We start from the raw sequence: 14,598 nt of genomic DNA on the forward strand, positions 1-14,598 counted from the left end.
TCTGGCATTGTAAATGCATGGGTATGTTTGCAGAGAGCTTGCTGCCTGCCTGCATATAACTGAGGTGTAACAGCTTCATCAGCAAAACAAGAGCATCCGACCCCAGGCTAAGTATGGTGATGGGATTACATTTCAAGAGATGAGAAGGATGGGTTCAGGCTCCCTTGGGCATGGACCTACATCTCCCACATCTGCCTTCAATTTGTATCCACATAACCAATATCCTCTACTGTTTCTCTCTTTGCTTTTTGAAACACAAACCTTTGCTTTGGGGCTAAATGAGAGGTTCTCTCCATCATACCACTGGAAGGCAATGTACTTGCGAGCTCTAAACGCTCTGTGGATTTCAGCCTCTTTAATTTTTCTGTCTTTTAAGTGCACACTATCCACCAGGTTCAAAAGAACAGACATTTCTGGAGTGTTACTGAGAACAAAATTTGGCATGAAGAGCGGCATTTTGAGCCTGCTATCAACAAGACATTTTGCCTCTTCATTCCCCATAAAGCTCTCTCAAGCTCAACACCCCAGGCTCATCGTTCCAGCAACATCGTGACCCAAAAGTAATTTATGACACAAATTATGTACACCGAGCAGACCACCACCCAAATCTACACAAAAGGATCTAGCCCAGGAAAATGGTTTCTGCCTTGCACTTTGACCTGTGAGCTCTGAGCACTGAGGAGTGGCCCCAATGATGAAATATTTGCTGGCGATGTTAAATCTTACACAGCTTTTTTCTCCCATGATGGTTTAAACCAGGGCCTCTCTAATGATGGCTGTGCCAGAATGTTCTCCAGAACTGCAGTCCCCAAAACTGAAATCTTCACTCTGTGCTTGTCCCTCTGTATGCTGTGGGGAACAGGTTCTCCCAGCGGCTGTGAAGACCATCACTACTCAGTATGAATCTCTTAGGGGGCACAGCAATATAGAACATGGCCAGAGAGACAAAAATTGGAAGGAAATTCAGAAAAGAAGAAAATGTTCCTTAAGACTACTTTCTGTCATCAGAGCACATCACAAATAGAATTTTTCAAATATCTAGCCTGACGTTGGCAAGCGAAAGTACATCAAACTCTGCTTAGTCTGCACAGTTCACCAGTGCATATTCTGCCTGGTCCACTAGGAAATACCTCATTTTCCATTCCCACCTCCAAAATATCACTAGGAAATTGGACTCAGCACAAGGAGCTGGGGAGACCTTGGGGATTCATCTGCTGATAAAGCATCTCCAATCCCCATCCCTCAGTGCACCAGGCTACCCCTGCCTCTAATGTCTTGAGAGCTCATGTTATTTCCCCAGTCACTGGGGCTGACAGCACTTTGACATGAATGTGCTTGAGGATAAGGGCACCACAAAAACCTCAGCTTAAAACCCAGTGGCTTTGAGGAGGTGGACTGAACAAGAAGCTGAACTCAGGGCGCCTCCTCTGTTCAGACACCGCTCTGCATCCATGGAGCACTTACAACAAATACTATAAACATATCAGAGCTTGCCAGAACAAAGCAAAGTAATAAGCAGCTCCATCTCTTAATAGTCTCTCCTGGACAAAAGGTGATTTCTTATTCTAAAACGCTGCAAGAGTCTGTAAGCAACATGGTTGCTATTGCTTCTGTTCTCACCAGAAGACAAATGTTTCTTCCAACTTCTAGATTTACATTAGCTCTCTTGTCTTGATTTTTATTTTTTAATTTTTTTGGAGGATCAGAAATAAGGAGAACGTGGAAAGGGAGAAAGATATCTGCAGTGAGTTCTCTTATGTATTGAGCAAGTCAGCAAAGAACATCACAATTTGCAGCAATACATTCACCCTGCATGCAAACTTCATCCTGGATTTTCTGCATTTGAACACCAGATCCTTAGCACTACTCTAATGATGTGAAGCAATCATAAGTCTGCGTCCATCAGTGCCAAGTTTATAAAGCACTTTCCCACCAGAGAGTCTCAAAGCAGAGTGAACAAATATAAGAACTCCACTGAACTATCCCAGCAGCAGGTGTGACTATGGGCAGCTGTGGGAACAGCACGAGGGATATCATCAATTGAGCTTGAATCAGAAAGCAAGCTACAGGAGGTGATACTTTCCAGACCTCTTCCCCAGCAGATAAAAGAGATATGGCTTGTAGGAATGTGCAAAGCAGGATCATAATATGGATTTATATGGCTGGAACCCAACTGGCATGGCACAAAGAAAGAACTGTGGGCTTCAGCACGTGCCAAGACCCAGAGTAAAGTCTCTGCAGTGATCCTGGATATATGCTGCTACAAGTTAAAACTTGTTCTTCTGCATTTTCCCTCAATATAATGTGTTTACTTTGCTCATCCATTTGTTCATTTGTAGACACATTTGCTTTCTAGTTTGCTCTTGGGAGGAACCAGAAGAAGGAGTGCACATATTAGGGTGTGCCTGGAGCTCTCTTATCTGTATAGTTGCAAGACAGTGAGACCCTCCACTTTCACTTCATTGACTTAATATACTTTATGCACAGCTGCACGTGTATGCATGCATTCCTCAATTTCTTCAAATACAAAACAAAGCTTGAATACTGACCCTGGTGGGATGCAGAAAGGACACGTCCTGCAGAGTGAGGCCCAGAAGCAGTTGCCAAGGGTAGGGAGGAAGCTGCTATCTCCTTCAAGTAAATTCAGGCCTTTCTCATAAAAAGACAAATGCGGTGGCAAGAAGATGACCCAAGCCCCTTCCATCACACAGAAAGCTTGCATTTGGGCAGACAGTTTTCCCTTTAATGATCCAAATCTACCGAATCCCACCGTGTCTAGCAGAATTTGCTATGGATGTGCTCCCTCAGCACTACAGTGAGAAAGCACGTCCCACACAGATTTGGCCAATCTCACCTTGCTACTGCAAGTAGTGAATGACTATTTAATGCTCAACATGCAGTCCTGCTAGGTGCAGGAAAAGCAAGCTGCAGATGTTCTCCCACGAACTCCACCAGAACTCAACTTAGTGCTGTCCCACTGTAAAATTTCATATCACAGAATCATAGAATGGCTTGGGTTAGAAGAGACCTCAAAGATCATCTAGTTCCAAGCACTAGATCAGGCTGCCCAGGGCTCCATCCAGCCTGGCCTTGAACTCATTTCTTGCTGCAAAAAAACCCCAGACTACCCAACAACCAAAGACATGCATTTTCAATGTATCAAATAACGCTGCTGTGAAAATCTGAGCAAGAGGCACTGGCAGAAGCAGGGAAGTTTCCAAAGCTCCAAGCAATGAACTGCTCCCAACACCTCCATCAGCCCTGACAAACACCGTACCCAACTCCTGCCATATAAGGTGTGGATATCTCTGCCAAGGCAAGCTGAGCTTTAACGCTGCAACTAAAAGGATGAGAGAGTGTACTGCCTAAATCTGGCAGGCTCCTAAGCAGGGAGCACTCTTTATCATGAATGTTTCTTAAGTTATTTGGGAAAAGAAACGTAAATGAAAAGAGAGTTTGCAGCCAGTAAATTAATGTTTTTTTCCTTCTAATCTGCTGTCCGTGGTTTCTGACTGTGCTGCCTGCTGCATTTTGCTAGTGCTTTATGAAACACAGGAGTAACTAACGCACAGAAATCACAAGGCAATGACTTGCTGAACCACTGCCCCTCCTCACAGCCTGTACCAGGTGACAGAGAGTTAGCAATTGCCACAGAACCCCCAGACAAATATCTTTTCAACCCACTGAACAACTATATATACATGTAACTCCATTTGTCATGACCGAGTAGCATTTCTCAATAAAATCTGAGAGCAACATACGGTTTCCAGCCAACCTTCCAGTAGTTTCAGGTTATATCCACACTTCCTCCCCGAAGTGAAAAAGTCAGGGATGGTTCTGGCACAGCGTTCACCCCGCCAGAGGCGCAGCACCGGAGCTGCTGTGCAGAATCCCTCCTGAAGCAAAGTTAGCCAGAAACCAACACCCAGCCTCCAACTCCTCCAACCCTTCAGCAAATATGCCACAGCTCCACACTCCCCACTTTCTCTCCAAACAAAGCTCCCAAAGCAAGAAGCTATACGAGCACAAAAGCACAGTGAATGCACCCAAAAGCACGGTGAATGCTCCAGGAGGGAACGCCACGGCTCTTACCTGTCTGTCGGTGGGAGATGACAGCCCAGAGCTGTGCTGGGAGATCGGAGGATGCCGCGCTGCTTCCCGAGCTGCATGAGGCCTGGCCTGCGCTCATGAGCTGCCCCTGTCAGATTTTCCAGCAGCAGAATTGCAGCCAAGTCCCTGCCCATGCCTGAAGAATTTCCTGAACAGCATTCCCGTTCTTTTTCTAACTGCTTTGAAACCACACTGTCTGTACTTCAATAAGGCTTTGTCAGGCTAAGTTACAGCTACTGGTCTGGCTCCAGATAGCAATTGAAAACACATGTGTTTTGCATTAAAAGCCCCCTTCTCTGTGCACACATTTATAAACAGACACCTCTTTCTGCACTCAGCCTGGGACTCTGCATGCCTTGCATTTGCAGCTCATCTGCTAAATTCTAGCCATTTTTGTTAAAAAGAAGAAAAATGCTATGTTGGTAGGGATATATTCTCCGGGAAAAGAAAAAAGAGGCTGGGTGGGATTCCACCCCATCACGTTTTGCAGGTATCAGTGGCTATGTGTGCCCAGGTTAACAGCCAGCTCTGCCCAACCCCAGCAAGCACAGAAACACAGGAAATAAAATTCCAGTTCACCACCGCTCTCCTCTTACCTTTGCCTCTGTCTCTTCCAAAAATTGTGTGAAAAGAAAGCATATTTTTAGCATCTCTAGACTGAGTTCAGCACATCAGGACTGGATCCTAATCTTGACACATACTCCTGTATCTGCTTATACTAAAAATAATACAACTATTTTTGAGTACTTACATCCCTCTCTGCTTTTCAGCTGTCCTAACCCTTTACAAATATTTTAAGCACCTTGCATCTCTTTTCAAAGAGCTTTAACATTACCCTGGCATTGGCTTAAGGAAAAAAAAATAGAAGATACAGTCTTATACCTTTCATCAGAACGGGTCCCAGTACTTAATATCTGTAATCATTTCCAGGCAGCACCATGGGTCAAGGCAGCAAACATGAGCTCTGCAGCTCAAGGTGCCCTGTGCTCGGAAGGCACCCGCAAAGCAGAGCTGGAGGAGATGTGGAAACACACATGGATGTCCCCCTTCTTCCACCACAGCTAAGTCCCACCAAGGATGAAACACAGCAGCAGAGTTGTCAAGGTAACAATATAGAAAAGAGACAGTTTAAAGAGAGAGAGTTGTGTTTTTTCCCTCTTAATGTTCCTTTTCAAAACCGCACACTCCACTTCTATCAGGTTATTCTGTTCTGTGATTTACAGAAGTGCAGAGTCCAGATGAAGTGTTTACAAGAGACAAATACAGATGAGATTGAAAATAATTGAGGGTCTTATGGGTGGCCTGATCCAGAGCTCCTCAAAGGCAGTAGAGAGAGCCCAATGCCTTCCATGAGCTTTGAATCAGGTCCACAGCAAGGAACCATCCGTCCACCAGGAAGGAGAGATCCGCACCCAAGAAACGCTCATCTCTTAACTCCAGCAAAGTGCCACTCACTGGCCAGCAGCATCACCCATTTGCCTTGGCAGTGTGCATGGCCAGATGCTGGCAACCTGCACTAGCACCTGAACTACACTGACTTCAGAGGGAACATACACCAAACAAGGTGCTGCTTTGCAGAAGAAATGACAGTAGGAAACCACGTGACTCTTCAGCCTCAGTTTGCAAGACTAGAAGCCAAGCAAAAGGCGTGCATGCAAGCCACACATACACGAGCAGTGGCAGGAGCATTTCAAATTAAACTGCACAGCTTGTGAGCAATCCGTTTATGCCAGAACAGAAACCACAGACTGTTGGATTGCAGGTTGGGAGAGCAATCGACGCAGCTAAAAGAAAGCCTCCTAAACAGGCTACAATGGTAATGATGATATTCTTTGGCTTGGCAGCCAGCAACAGCTGAAACCACCAGTGCCTGAAACCTTTGGAGTCCTTTACTGTAAATAATTTGAAATACAAAACTATGAACAGTGGATTCACATAACTAGGTTTTCAGTTGTACAAGACAATCAGACATCTGCAGAGCTATTTGCAAGATGAGAGTAGAGCGGCCCTTGACTTCTGCCTTAAATTTCCCCATGGCCTTCGTTCAGCAAACTGGTTACATATGGTGACAGGAGGAACTTCAAGGGATCGATGTCTGTTTTAAGTTAAGCACATGCTTCAGTGCTTTGTTGACCAGAGCTTTTTATGGCAGCCTGACTCCAGCAGGACTCAGTCAGATCATTTACCACATGGCATATGGCACTCCAACTTTCATCACTTCTCTGTATGAATATGGTCTATCGGTGGTTTTCAAATCTTGCTCAGTGTGGATCTCTAAATATTTGCCAAAGGTGGTGAGTACCCCTTCAATAAACTCCCGGTGAGGGATTTCTATGTCCCCTATGCAGAACTCTCTTTTTCTGTCATTTTTCAGTTTCCTGGGGAATATCCTCCCAGACATCTGTAGACCACAGGCTGCAAACTACTGCTGAAGATAACTTAATCCCTTATTAAAAATGTAAATGATCTCCTCTGTTTATGCGCTGTACTTACCAACTTCAGAATATTTATACAAGTTAGTATCATGCTGGCAGGTAGATACATGTGGAGGTGACAGCATTAATATTGCATTTTTTCCATTGGCATAATTAGTAGGCCAAGTCTATAAATATTTACATTAAATCTGTCAGGCATCACACTAACCTCACTGATAACTTAAGGGTGTCTTACTGTAAACTGCATTAATGTCTAACTATTTTGTCATCTGGTAATACATAAAATACTCCTTCGAGCTAAGCCGTTTCAACTAGGCTGTTTTTATCTCTTTCTCATTTGGGTATGGGGTTTAAAGATGCTTCAAGTATCAGAACCGTGGCTCAGGGACTGTTCTTTTTTCTATCATTGAGCTATCATTTCTGTTACTGCCGGTGCCACCAAAAATATACGAACCTTGCAAGCGTAAAAGTGAAGTTGATGTCGACATAACTATCTGCATAACTGCTATTATTTCTCAGTTCTGGCAGGGTAATGAGGGTTAAAAAATAAACTACTAGAGCTCTTTGGGAAGATAATAACAAATTAACCAGTATATTTGCAGCTGGAGTACTGCAAAGCATAGGAACTTCATTCTGTGTGGGAGATCCGCCTCAGCAGATCCATGAAGTTCAGCAACAGGAGATTTGTGAGACTTACAGTTTGCACAGCAATGTCTCCTTTTTTTTTTTTTTTTTTTTTTTTTTTTTTTTTGTGGGCACTGGAAGAGTGTTCCCAGAGCAGCAGCATGGCACCAAACTCCCCAGAGTTCAGGAAGCATCTGGACAACGCTCTCAGACATATGGTCTGATCTTTGGTCAGCCCTGCATGGAGCCAGGAGTTTGGCACAACGATCCCTATGGGTCCCTTCTAACTGACATTTTCTATGATTCTATGACATGCTGTTCTCTACCACACTTTTCTCCACCTTTTCATGGCAGTGGAGCCATTGGATGTTACCCAGAGCACCACATCCAGGTGCCACCAGAACCAAGCTGTTGGAGTTCTGGATACCCTGCAGCTGCCCACTGTTAGCTCCCTTGCACTAACCCCTGGGTGAGGAGGAAGCCTCAGACCTCAAGTGGACTGGACACACACTCAGTCACACCAATTTGCAATGCTGGCAAAAAGGGTTCAGAAAGAGGAAAGCTCCTTCTCCAGCACTTATACCTGACCTACAGTTTGCCTTCCAGCGTATTCCAGATGTAGCCAAAAATTATTTAATCCTTACTGTTGACTTAGCAGTACATAACTAATTCTGTTTAATTGATAATATCTGTTTGCATACAAATCAAAACTCGTGGGATTTTCGTGCCACGCAGATTTCCAGGGGCTTGCTGAAACGTTCCCAGCACCTTCCTATGAAAATCAGGGCAAAGCAAACGCACAGAAAGTATTAGCACATAAATACAGGCATGTGTGTGTACCTGGAGGGAAGGAAGAAGTCAAAATGAAATTTTAAGTATCTCAAGGAGATAATTAAGCAATCCCTCGCTCACGGTTTTTCTCTAAATGACTTTTTTAATCCATTAAATCTCTTGAAATATCATAACAGAATAAATATAAACGTTCACATGTTTTTAAACTCTAAATTGAAGGAAATTATCCACATAATAGTTATCAGTTTAAACCATCCTCAGCCTCAGACGCCTGTAACAGATCTCCTGCGTATCCATGCGTACAGGGAGAAGCTGAGACTCATTTGAGCTCCATTTCCTTAAATGCAGAATTAAGGTAACTAATGGATTAGAAAGTTAACTATTTGGGGCCTGGAACTGAAGCTGTAGGAAGGCAGCTATGGGCACTTACCATGGATTTGCCCAGCTCTGAGTGTTCAGATGGGATACAGGGCAATGTGATGAGAAATGGAGAGGAGGAAGGTGATCCTCAAATTTGATTAGGTAGTGGTAGCAGTTATACAACAGGAGTGGTCAGAGAGAGAAAACCTTTGTGTGTGTGTGTGTGTGTAGCAGAGTTGCAGGTCTGATTTGATGGTAGGGAGCAAAATCTTACGGAAGAGCTGCAGCTGCGACTGAATGAAGGCACAAGGGTCATCAGGTAATCACAGACAGTGTCAAGATGGGCTCACCGGACAGGTGAAAAGGAAATGGGAGAAAATGAAAAAGCACTTGTGCACGTGTGTGTGTCCGTTAGGAGCCTGTTGCAACTTGAGCTGGAGACTGTGCACACAACGGGGAGCTGCAAGAGCCAGACCTGCAGCCTCACCCACGTCTGTGTCTTCAGAGATAAATTTGGGCTCATTTTTGCAAGGCAGCTCTAACAGTAGGACTCATTATACAAAATCTTCTAATTCCCTGAAACTAAAGGCAAAGAGATGAAGAGGGCTAATGCCTTACAGCCCTGCTCTCTGAAGCAGGCATCCAGGATTCTTTGAGCATCATGTGTATGGGAAATTCCATTAGTGGCAGAGGTAACCCTGTAGTAACCTTTCTTCACACAACACTGGGTTATGTAGGTGCGAGTCCTGAATTTCACCCCTTCTGCTCAGTGGGAGTCTCCAAACAGCAGTACAACAGTGATGCAAACAAACCCCCAAGTCTCAATTTCATGATCATTTTATAGGTGAGTTGAAGAATAGGTCAAGTCAGCAGTCGGTGCCACTGTGCCACTTATTATACAAGGCTCAAAACACAACAGAAGTTCAGGTGAAGAGGCCAAGCAGGTTAGGAATTCAAGTATCGACTATGCCAGAATAACAGCAAGCTCACACATAATGTCGTAGGGGTCGATGTGCATCACCTGTACTGAGAGCAACCTACTCCTAATGGCTGTTTGCTCCTTAGGATCTGGAGCCTGCAAACTCCCTGAGCCCATCTGCAGGTTGTAGTGCACCTAATCAGAGAGCTCTGTGCCACGTTCCTTTTCCCACAGGAAGCAGAGAAGTATTTACCCACCGGCCACAGAGCTGCAGCCAGGAGCACATCCAGCTCCCCTCAGCACCACTGTAATTATTCTGATGATTTCAACCATTTGCAGGCTCTTCTCAGAAATAATTTAAGGCCAGTAGAGCTTGTTAATAGGTACAATGGGAAAGTGTTCCTTTTCATTTCTCTGGTAACATTAATGTAATTATCCTGAATCATTCTCAAACTACGTGGGCTGTAATTTCAAGGCAATATTACTATTATGGAGTCCTGTTCTTCCAGCCAGCATGTGTCATACTCCCCATCCAGAAGTTATTTATCAATAATCAGAAGGGTCTTCATTTACAAACAATAGAGCCTCTTCATTTGCAGCATGACAAGGAAGCAGAACGGGTGCTGCTGTGTGAAGGTGTACAATTTCCCTGGCTGCTCCTTTGTCTGCGAGACTGGCGTAAGAAATGCAACATATTAAAAATAACCATGAAGATTAATTTCATACAGACATAAGAGCAAATACACAGTTGACCAGACCAATAATTATTCTTCTATTACAGTCTTAATAGTACCCAAATTTATTGCTCTTATCTGAGCAGCCTCACCCTTAGCTCTTTCTGGCATGTAGCTTCTCTCTAAGCTGCAGTTAGATATATGCTCCAACAAAGGCAAACCTTCACTTTAGCCATCTATAATCATCATCTGGGAAAAAGTTTCAGTTTTTCTACCATATCTGTTTTTTTTTTGAGAATGTCTATGCCACGCTGCTTGCATAATGCAGAGTGCTTGATGCTCAATAGATGTCCTATTACTCATCACCAAGTTTAACACCACCAAATGTGTCCCAATTTGTCTGTACAAAACAATTCTCATAGCCAGTCTATCTTTTACAAAGCCATTAGCAGGACTCTAGCAGAACACTATGAAGGCAGGCTGTTAGCCCATAAACAACTCCGGACATTGCCACCTGTTTTAATGAGCCGTGGAAGGTCAGTCTGGATACTAAGTCTTCTGTGTGATTGCATGAGCCCCCTGAGATGGCCAGCAGCAGTCTTCATAGAGTGACAGAATCATTAAGGTTGGAAAAGACCTTTGAGATCATTTGATCCAACCATCCACCCACCATCAATGCTGCCCACTAAACCATGTCTCTCTCAGTGCCACATCTTAATGCCTCCAGGGACAGTGACATCACCATTTACCTGGGCAGCCTCTTCCAGCATCCAACCTCTCTTTTAGATAAGTTTTTCTTAATATTCAACCTGAACCTCCCTGGTACCACTTCATACACAATATCTGAGCCAAAGCTCAGATACTATGACATTAGCCACTCACCATAAGGCAGAAACCTGCTGTACAACATCCACACTAGAACACGAAACAAGGAGATAGCAGCTCTAGTAATCCAAATCATCAGTAATCTCTGGCCAAATTTTGCAAATTCTTTCTCTTTGCTTATATCCTGCAGGAGGTGATAAGACACATACTGCTCATGACAGTATGCAGACATTTGGATGTAGCAGAGTGAAAAATTATTATGCTTGCAGATAAATAAACGCTCATACAGTCACATATTTTGAGTTTCAACAGGGAATGAGGGGGAAGTTTTAAAAAGCAAATTAATAGGAACATAAAGCTAAACTGAGACTGTGTGGAAAGTGTGAGCCAGAGAGAAGGAAGAAAAAAGCAATGGTCTGAGAAATAATTGCATATTTGTCTATCAGTAATCACGCCTGACCTTAAACTCTGCCAGAGAATTCAATATGGTAGAGGCATATTTGTGAGGATATTCACTTCAAGGACCATGAAAAGGCCATTGTAGAAAAAAATCAAGACTCAGGCTTATCTACAGAAATCTAGCCAATGGGCCAGCAAGCTCAGCATCTCTGTTTCGCTTACTGGCAGGATGCCACAAAGGGTAAGAAGCCTGGGAAATCCCTTCGCCCCATAGCTATTATCTCCTAATTCTGAGAGGATTCCTTATGCCTCCCCACACCTGACCAGTTTCCTGAAGCTTGGACTTGTTTTTTTTTCCTTTATGGTTCAAGAGCAGACGTAAGGTCTGTGAAGTCTAAGAAAGTTGAGGAGATCATTTGCACTTTGTCTACTGCTCTTTTCCAATACCTGTTCCATTCAGCAGCTGGTAAGGCTTAGTTCTCACTCTGTGTCAGCATGGGCTGCTGCTCCTTCCAAATCTTTGGGTGACTCAAAGAATCGCTCCAAGGATGGCCTCAAAATGTTTGGAAGGCAACAGCAAGAAAAAAATGTCCTGTCTTTTCCACTACAGAGCTGAGAACCTGTTCTTGGCACCTTTTTTTCTCCTAGAAGATTGTAATTAATGTCTTGGGTTACCTGTGAGCATCCTCCAACTGTGCTGCAGAAATCTTCACTGCAGAACTGAAGGAATGGAACAACTTTCACCTTTTAATGCTCACTTATATCCTGTACACAAATGACTGCTTCATTGTTTGATTCCTTCTCTTAAGTGAGTGAACATACCCTACAGTTTGGCAGCAACAGAACCTTTTTGTCTTTAGTAGGACATGGGGGAAACCTCATCTCATTCGTATATTTTGGAGTGAAATTTCATCACTGCCGTGATTAATGTTAACATCATTTCTGCCCTAAATCCTCCATTCTTTCAGGATAAAAATGCCCTGCTGGATTTCCTGATAACTGTTCAATAGAATCACAAAGGGACTGAGGGCAAGGAAAGAAGCAGAGAGAGAAGCTTTGTATCTTGCTCTCAGACATCTTTTTGAGCAAAGTAGCTGTCAGAAACTTAAGAGTTGTTCCTTTTTAAAATCTGAGGGACTTTACCTGCCCATTTTTCTCTCAAAATGACAGGAGAAAGTTTGTCTGGGTGCTTCTTAAAGAGCAGCATAGTTTTCAAGCCATCCATCACTCAGAGATATATCTGCAGTGAGAGGTTATCTCTGTGCAATCACTAATCGGTAATTAAAAGAGCTTACTTGATTTTGTGCCCATGTGGCCTTTTCTCGTTGGCAGCAATGCCCTGCCTTTCAGTTTCTGGGGGTTAGAGGTACACTCGAGCTGGAGCAGACCTTCCCTCCACTAAGGCAAGAAATACGGAAAATGAAAAATCCCTTCTGCACAAAACCCATTTCCAAATGCAAAGATGATCTAATGAAAGGCTTAATGCTTTTGTAACTCCTCACCTTACAAAAGATCAGCATACGGAGAAATGAGTGCTGGCACTTATTCCCAATTGTGTATGAAAATGTATATATATATATTTAAGTAGGATGATACTTAAGCAACGTTTAATATGTTGCTACGGTGAGGTTAAATGTGAATTCTGCAACAACAGCTCCTATCTGAGGTTGGAGGTTAAGTGTTTCTCAACATGCTGCTCCAGTAAGTGAGCATGTGCCCCTGGTATGAAAGAGCAGTGCCCTGCATTCCCATCAGCGCTGCTGAGCAAAGCTTCCTCCTTTCACCCCTTCAGCTATTTATCATCATCACAGAAAATGTGAAAAGCAACTTCATGCCACGTTACAGAAGTCTCCATCCCTGCTGCCACGCAGAGGTTAAACCAATCTCCCTGAAGGGAACAGCCAAGCCAGGTCATTTCTGTTAGCCTAAATCATCCGGGTAGTTAGGCTTTAAAGGACGGCAGGTGGGGGAGCGTGTATGCTTGCAGGGAGCATGGAGCAGTCCCTGAATTTATGGATTTACCATCCCACCACATAAACCTTCTCCCACGGTAGGCCCCTTTTCACTTACCTATTTTTATTATTGTTCAGCTGGAATTCCACAGCAAATCTCTCAAAGGTTAACAGCCCTGTCCAGAAAATACAAGAAGCAGCCCTGCTACTGTCTATGAATTTTAATACTCTCCATTACAACAGGTATGCTATTTTTATTCCTCATAGCAGTCTACAGTATAGTACAATAGTTTGCAGTATTTTGGTAACTGTGTAAGATATGACAGGAGGGGCCAAGGAAAGGCACAATAACAGTTGTAAGAACCTGCCTGCAAATAACAATAGAAGACCACCATAAAGACAGAAGAGGAGAGTGAGGAAATAACACTGGAGATTCAGAGGAACTCCAGCAGGGCTACTTCCATCTGCCAGCTTTAGGAACCAAGTAAATCTCTCGGTGCAGCAGGTCTGCTTCTGTTTCAGACAGATGGCGACCCTCATGTGAAATCAGTCCATCTTTCTTTGATAGGTTTCAGAAAGCCCCATTGCTGTCTTCCTAATAGAAATGACACCTTCATGCTGAAAGTTACAGGTTGTTGCAGGCAAAGGGATAGAAATACACCCACACGCTTTTCTCATCTTCTGTACACTCAAGCTGTCCATGTATTTTGCAATAAGGGATGCTTGCAGGCACTGAGACATCTCTCAGACACGTGCTCTTTAAACCAATATGTTTTAGAAAAATTTAAAAAAAAACAAAAAACTGGCTACCAGAATTTGTTTCATTTTCTGCTAATTCATTGAACTGTGCAGTGGATGAAATCTTTAAGTGATACTTCAGCCTCCTACATCTCAGCAAAGGACACCTAAGCACTTTATGAACAGATATTGTGGGCCAAAATCAGGCCCCATCAGTTGGTGGTGATGCACCAAACCCCGAACTTGCTTAAAAACTGGTATCAAGGCATTTAGTAAACCAGCCTTACTGAGGCAGAGTAACACCTGGCTCCTATCAAGGGGCACAGCATGTCTTACACCAAGGCCAGAAAGAGTTCAGCCCCATCTATTCTGAACTATTTGCATTCCTATACTTTGTCGAACCTGAAGAGTCCTTAATGATAAAATCTGTCACAACTATATGCTGGCATCTCTTTATAATTTTCTTAACTACTTCACTCTCAAGAAAATGTGGTTGAAAATGCAAGAAAATTATGCTAATGATCTGCACATAATTAGATAGATTCAACAAAATCTGCTACTTGGCATGTTTGGCATCTACACACTCTTAATACTAAATTAATCTCAAAGATATCTGTATCATTTTACTGCTTTGCTGTCAAGCACCTCTGGTCTGACAGGGGTCAAATTCCATCAACTTCTTGGCAAATATCTAAAATCATTACTTTCTCCACAAAATAGTTCTCTGACACTCCAGTTTTTCCTTCTGTTATTGTCAACAGAATCATAAA

The 14,598-nt window shown here is 43.3% G+C and overlaps 1 protein-coding gene across 9 annotated transcripts in view; it reads right to left on the bottom strand.

The window, feature by feature from the left end:
* Nucleotides 1-14,598, bottom strand: part of SGCD (sarcoglycan delta) — a 309,270-nt gene that overhangs the window by 128,312 nt on the left and 166,360 nt on the right. Inside the window, exon 1 of one of the 9 annotated variants that reach the window (XM_048961011.1) lies at nucleotides 4,093-4,212. The exons of the other annotated variants lie outside the window; for them this stretch is intronic. The gene's annotated coding sequence lies outside the window, so the exon portion shown is untranslated. Of the gene's footprint in view, nucleotides 1-4,092; nucleotides 4,213-14,598 lie in introns of those variants that run through there. 9 annotated transcript variants of the gene reach the window in all.

Source organism: Lagopus muta, chromosome 14, assembly GCF_023343835.1.
Source record: "Lagopus muta isolate bLagMut1 chromosome 14, bLagMut1 primary, whole genome shotgun sequence".
NCBI lineage: Eukaryota > Metazoa > Chordata > Aves > Galliformes > Phasianidae > Lagopus > Lagopus muta.